Source organism: Myotis brandtii, unplaced genomic scaffold (assembly GCF_000412655.1).
Source record: "Myotis brandtii unplaced genomic scaffold, ASM41265v1 scaffold337, whole genome shotgun sequence".
NCBI classification, from domain to species: domain Eukaryota; kingdom Metazoa; phylum Chordata; class Mammalia; order Chiroptera; family Vespertilionidae; genus Myotis; species Myotis brandtii.
In genome coordinates, this window is record NW_005362996.1 from 179,010 (window position 1) to 186,232 (window position 7,223).

A 7,223-nucleotide genomic window follows, 5' to 3' on the forward strand; every position below is an offset into this window, starting at 1 on the left:
CCCCCCTTTGATTATTAAAATAACATGACCTGGTCATAGCTCACACATTTTTATTATCCTGCTTTACTGCTCAAAATAAGGACTCCCTGTATATGAAACAAACCTTCATTCAAGTACTATGGACACATTTAAGAACAATGGATTTGTCTCCCCAATATCCCTAAGCAATCAACAGATAAACTTAGAACTCAGAAGTTAAGAACAGAAAATTTTATTTTTACAAACGTGGGGGGAAGGGCAGAGCCACTCTGTGGTGCTAGAGAGTATGCACAGCTCACCAACCATTAACCTGTATGTTGTAAAATTGCCTCAGGTTTGAGATTTTAGGAAGACTGAATAACAGCATCAAAAATGCAAAGTATGGGTCTCTCCAGTCCCAGCCTTGAGCGGTTAGCAGGTGGGCGACTACCAGGAGCCAATCAGAGACTGAATTCTCAGAGACCTCCAGCCAATCCTGGGCGTGAAGCCTTAGCCACCAGGGCAAGGGGGCGGGTTGTTGTTTGCTTGGTAGCAGTTACTGTCCCAGCCTCAGAAGCAATGGCAGTTGACACGTGCTGCCCAAGGGCACATCTAGCTCAAGTCCTGCCATGGGCCTGAGTGGAGGATACTAGATTGATGTGCTATTTCCACTTGAGTTTTGCGACACCATCCTCCTAAAATACTGGTGTCTCCATTCCCTGTAGTATTCACCACATATAATTAGCAATTTGCAGTTTTACGCCAGGATTATCCCAGCAGCTGTGACCTCAGATGAATTTATCCGGGAGCGCAAAGGAGATGGAGAGAACAGGGACTGAGGGTCTGGATGGGACGGAAGCTGTGGAGCAGGAGGTCAAGAGTCCAGGTAAGGGAGAGACAGAGGTTGACCTTGGAGACAGGAACTAAGCCTTATTTTATTTTCCTATCATCCTTTCTTAATCCCAGTTTGCACCCAAAAGAAAATACAACTCCCACACTCCCACCATCACAGCATTTGGAAAAGACAGTCTTTTTTTTTCTTTTCTTTGAAAAGACAGTCTTTTATTCAAATGTCCCAGGAGGATATTTGGTTATCTGTGCTGGAAAAGGGGCAGAAGGCTGAGTAACCTAGTTCTCAGAAATGGTACCAAAAAGTGGAGCCAATGCACTTTGAGGCTGTTGCTGCTGAAAATTCAGACCTTCACACCCTACCTCACCTTCCTAATATATTAATTATCTGGTTGTGAACAGAACATAGAGAAAATAGAGAAAAAGATGTTTGTTTGCTTGCTTTTCCATAGAAGATAAACAATAACATACATGTCTTTTCTCTAGGTCTAGAAACAAAGAAAATGCTAATCATAGGAAGTATGATATGTGGAGGCATTGCCATTCTTCTTTGGGCAATGTTAGGATTTCCTAGAAAATGTAAGTGAACAATTTTTGCTAAAAAAAATATTAATGATAATTTCCTTATTCTACATTGAACAATTGAAACAGAAAGTGTTCTCCCAAAAAGAGCATCTAATTTATCTTCAAATTTAGTCACTTGCTTTGCCTTCTAGAATGATCATTCTTTCAATAAATATCTATTGAACTTCAGGCAAGTACTAGGTGGTGATGATAACCAAATGAAAAAATGGGATTTCTGGTCTCAAAGGAATCCATCTATGCCTAAAAAGCAAACATATTAACAAACAGTAACAACACAAATAATTGCAAATAGAAGTATGCCCAATTTGAAGCAGAACAGATTATAAATTTGCTTTTGGTGTTCTATTAAGGCTTTATGAAAGGAGAAGCATCTGTGCTGAATCTTAAGGTCCAATAGGCATTTATCAGAGCTCTTTAGCTGAGAGAAAGAGCATGAGTGTCACAGAATCACACAGGTGTAATTTTGATAGGGTTAAAAAGAAGTGGGGTGGGGACTAGTAATTGTATTACATTTCCCTAGTGCATTAACTCTCTCACTCCCATAGATCTCCTTTCTCTCCAAACCTTTAAGTCCTCTTTCCCCATCTTTACTCTCAAATCTATATCTTTGCTTCCAATTTTACTTCAGAACTTATAACAATTAGTAGAAAACTTTCAAATACTTTCATGATCACATCTACTTACTTACCTTCATTTCTATCTGTTCAGACTCCTGGTACTATCGATGAAGTAGTCATGTTCCACACTAAATCCTATAGCCTGATCAGTAATAATACTTTAGTAGTTCTCCTCTTTCTCTCCTACATTATCGGGTGTTTTATTTTGGTTTATTTATTTTTATGTTCAATGGAAACATCTCATCAGCAATACAATATGGTGGTATATAACCTACCTTTAAAAATGTAGACTTCCATTAGCTGCCAATATATTTATTTTCTACTCTACAGCAATCACCTTGAAAAAAATTCTGCTAGTTTTTTTTCTAACTTCTATCTTCCCATTTTTTGTTATATCTATTCGAATCAGGTTCCCACTTCCTCTTTTTCTACCCAATTTGTCTTTCAGTTTCATTAGTAACTTCCATATTGCTAAATACAGTGGTCAATTCTCAATTTTCTTCTTACTTGACCTATTTACAGGAATGAACACCCCCTCTTCCTGGTAAAATTTGTTCATATGGCTTCCAAGACACCATTCTCTCATGGCTTGCTTCTTATCTAGTTTATCCATCTTTCCAGATTTCCTTTGCTTCCTTCTTTTCTCCCTGACCTCTTAATTTTGGTGTGCCCCAAGGGTCAATCCCTGAAAAGGTCCCCTCTTTATCTACCCTTGCATCTTTGGCCACCTGGACCAGACTTTCAACTTTAAATGTCACATAAGCACTGATCACCTCCAAATGCACATCTCCAATCTGGGTCTCTTCCCTGAGTTCAAAATTTTTAAATCTACCTACTTGACTGTCCAATATCTCAAACTTAACATTGTCTAAACTGAAATGTTTATCTACCTCTTCCCTATAACCTCTTCTCTTTGAAATCTGCCTCATCTCAGGAAATAGCACCTCTATCTTCCAATTTTGAAATACAAATCCTTATAGTCATGTTTTGACTCTTTTTTCCTCCTCTCACACCCAAATATAATTAGCAAATTTGCCTGGTATTTCAAAATATAACCAGAATCTGAGTACTTTTCACCACCTCTACTATTACCACCCTGTTCCTAGTTAACATCTTTTCCCTACTAAATATTTTTCCCCTTTCCACCCTTAACCTTCTAGGGAAAAAGTTTCCAGTGAAAATATGTTAGCCAAAAACATCATTTATATTTTAGAAGCCACATTTTAAAAAGTAAAAAGGAAAAAAAAGAAAGGAAAAAATTTAAAAAATAAAAAGTAAAAAGGAAACTAATAAAAATTGTTTTGATTGTATTTTTATTTAACCCAGTATAGTCAATATAGTGTCATTATACCATGTAACGATATAAAATTATTAATAAGATTTTTACATTCATTTTGGTACTAAGTTTTTGACATTTAGTGTATATTTTATACTTACAGGACATCTAGATTTGAACTAGTCATATTTCAAGGTTCAACAGATACATCTGGCTAATGGCTACTATACTGGACAGTAAAGTTTTAGAGTATATTTTTTAACAAAACTTTTAAAGAAATCAGACCTGTTTATAGAAGTACTGCAATTTTTTTTATTCGCTTGGAATAATGCCAAAAGCCTGTCAATGGCCTATAAGGCTCTATCAGATCCGGTTACCCAATTTCCTTTGCGATCTCATCTCTTACATCTTGCCTTTTCCCCAGTCATATAGGCATATTCACTCCAACCCTTGTGTAAACAAGCCAAACACTTTATATTTTATCTCTTGTCTTTGCTTGGGAAGGTTTTCCCCTGTGCATGCCTATGCCTCACTAGCTCACTTACTTCAAACCTTCAGCACATAGCAACTTCTCATTGAACCCTATCCTGACAACTGCGTTAAAATTGCAACTCTTTCCACCAATAATCCCAATCTTCCTCACTCTAATATATTTTATGACTAACTAATAATTACCTACACATGTAAATCCTATAGAGCAAACATTTTTTTGTGTGTGTGTCATGTACACTGTTGTATTTCCAGAGCTACAAAGGTGCTTTGCACATAATAAAAGCTCAACTGGTAGTTGGTTGAATGAATGAATGAATGAATGAATGAGAAAGCTTGGCTTTCTGGTGACTCAAGTTCTGAACCAAATTCTTGACTTTTGTGCTAGCTGTTTTTTTGGACTTGATTCTTTTAAACAGTTTTGGTAACCTGATTATTTAACTTAGCTTTTATACCAGCCTCACCCTGCTAGTTTATTGCTCCATTTGAAGATCTTCGTTGAATGAATGAATGAATAAATGAATGAATGAGAAAGCTTGGCTTTCTGGTGACTCAAGTTCTGAACCAAATTCTTGACTTTTGTGCTAGCTGTTTTTTTGGACTTGATTCTTTTAAACAGTTTTGGTAACCTGATTATTTAACTTAGCTTTTATACCAGCCTCACCCTGCTAGTTTATTGCTCCATTTGAAGATCTTCCCATTCATAGGCTTGACTATGAATCAGTAACTTATTTCTGCTGTGGGTAGGAGGTGTCCTTTTGGTAAACCTTGTTTTTCTCAAGGCTATACATGAACAAATAACTTCATTTATCTAATTACAGTAAGTTGGAGAGTAAAAAACTAGTAAAATTTCAACATTTTTCCCTCCAATGCCAACCGCTGGGGAAATGTAGTTCTTGAAATACATCTATTGTCAGTTAAGTTAGCAAAAGGGAGTCGGCCCTCTCAGGTTATGAATACAGAGAATGGGTTTATTTACATGTCCCACATGTCCCATAGTAGGCTACAGAATAGAAATAGATGAATAGAGAAAACGGCAATAGTATGAAGAAACCGGGAGGGAAAATGGCTTAAAATGTTTGAGTTTCTGGAAGTTTGTTTATTTGTTTATTATTACTACCTTAAATTAAGCGTAGATCTGAATTCTTCAATCATGATTTCTTTATACTTTGTTTTTTATCTTTAATTTTTTTGAGTTGATGTTTAAAGTTAAACCATTTAAATTGAATATGGAAAAATACATTTTTTTCAATGTTAAATAAATGATAACCGTTTACCCTGAAGGTTAAATTCTTTCTATTTCTTACACTTCATTCATTTTTTTTTCTCTATCACTGTGTTAATTTTAGTTAAAAATCCAAGGATCTTTAAAGAAAAGACATGCACTTGGGATGCAATTACATGTCCACAAGGCTGGAATCAAATCCATAATAAATGCTTCTTTCGATCTGAACAAGAAAAATCTTGGAGAGACAGCCAGGCAAACTGTATGGCCTATTATGGAACTCTGATCATATTCAGCTCCCAGAATGAAGTGGTTAGATTTTTCCTTTGCAATATAAACCTCATTTAATTTTTTGAGCTACTATATGACAAGTATACTTCATAGTTATGATACATCATTCAACAAAACAAACATATTTGCCTTTATGGAGCTTACACCCCAAGGGAAGAGACAGGGAATAAAAAATAGTTATAACAAACATGTAAGTTATGTAGGATAATAGAAGTTAGTAAATTTTATGCAAAAATGTATATTTTTAAATTAAATGGTTATTGTGAATGTTCCAAGTGGGTAGGCTGCAAGTAAGATGGTCTTCTCTCATTGCGATGATGACACTTGAACAAAAATATAAAGTATATGAGGGAGTTAGTCAAGGGAATCTGAGGGATAAACTTCCCTGGAAGAGGAAACAACTGGAGCACAAATATTATAATAGATATTTTCCTGGAATATTCAAGGAACAGAAAAGGGGCAGCCAGTGTGCCTAGAATGAGGGGGTGAGTAGAGGACATGGATTATTAAGGGCTTGTAGACTATTGTAAAGTAAAATAGGGAGATATTGCAGAATTATGAACAAAAATATGACATGATCTGACTTAAGTTTTAAAAGAATCATTGTCTTTGCTCTGATGGACTAGTGAATGGCAAATATAAAAGCACAGTGTCATCTTACAAAGCTGTTGCAGAAACCCTAACAAGAGAATAATGGGCTCAAAGAAGGACATTAGCATTGAAGATAGTGAGAATGAAAAAGTGCGGAGACATTCATTACAACAGTCTGTATCTTGTAAAAGGACTTTTTGACCTACTATCTGGGGACCTCTTCTTACTGGATTGGACTGAAAAAGCAAAATGCAAGTGAGCGCTGGATGTGGGCAAATGGTAATGCATTCAGCAATAGGTAAGTCTGAAAAACATGTATTTGTTATTAAATGTATTAAGCGTGATAAGGATTCTAGCCCCATAGGTCCTCCACATTATGTCCCAAAAAGGGCTCAACAAGGAGATGCCAGAGAGAACCTTCAGACAAACATGTGGCCTTTAGTGAGGGTTTGGCATCAGATGCCAATATTTCCTTCTACATGGTGACTTGAACTATAGCACATGTGAGCCATGTGCTATAGTTTATCCTAGACTAAACGAAAGTCTAAGTAGTTTGATCCTTGCCTCTTCCCACCTTGTTCATTTGTACTTTGCCTTTTGTTCATTTGTTGTTGCTGTCGACTCTCATTGACAGGGGAGTCTTAGAAAATACACTCAAGTTGACAGTCCATCCATTGGTGACCTGAAATGGAAGAGAATAAGTGAGAAATATGAAATATTTGTTCCTCTTGGCTTTTATTTAAAATTTTAGAACTTCTCTATGTTCCTTAGCCTGAGGAACTGATTGTACCTTTAGACTCCGTTTTTGTTCTTGAAACACTAAAGATTTTCTCCAACTTCAAGGAAGAGAAAGAAATAGGAAGGATGTTGAGTTTCTCATAGAGGGGACCACTAGCTACCTTTTACTAGCTATATAAAAAGAGTAGCAATATGGTTTATGATATTTCCTAGATTAAAAAAAAGCATAAATTTAGAGAAACTTCTGTTACCATTGTGTTAATATCCAATTTGGGGCAAAAATACACACACAATAATTTGAGGAAAATAATTTAGTCAGTAATTATGTTTTCAACTTTAAAAAATGTAAGAAAGAGTACGATAAACTTTCTGACTATGAAAGTGGTATTTTCTTGAGAGAAAATATTGGCTGCTTAACATATTATATATTACTAGAGGCCCGGTGCACAAAAATTTGTGCACTCAGGGGGGAGAGGGGGTCCCTCAGCCCGACCTGTACCCTCTCACAGTCTGGGACCCCTCAGGAGATAACGACCTGCTGGCTTAGGTCTGCTCCCGGGTGGCAGAGGGCAGGCCCAATCCCTAGGTGCAGCCCCTGGTCGGG

At 36.5% G+C, this 7,223-nt stretch overlaps 1 long non-coding RNA gene across 1 annotated transcript in view; it reads left to right on the forward strand.

Moving 5' to 3' along the window:
• The first annotated feature begins 624 nt into the window (after positions 1-624).
• Positions 625-7,223, forward strand: part of LOC106726956 — a 10,378-nt gene continuing 3,779 nt past the window's right edge. The window contains exons 1-3 of the long non-coding RNA XR_001363102.1: positions 625-844; positions 1,294-1,386; positions 6,073-6,179. This is a non-coding gene — a long non-coding RNA (uncharacterized LOC106726956). The remainder of the gene's footprint in view (positions 845-1,293; positions 1,387-6,072; positions 6,180-7,223) is intronic.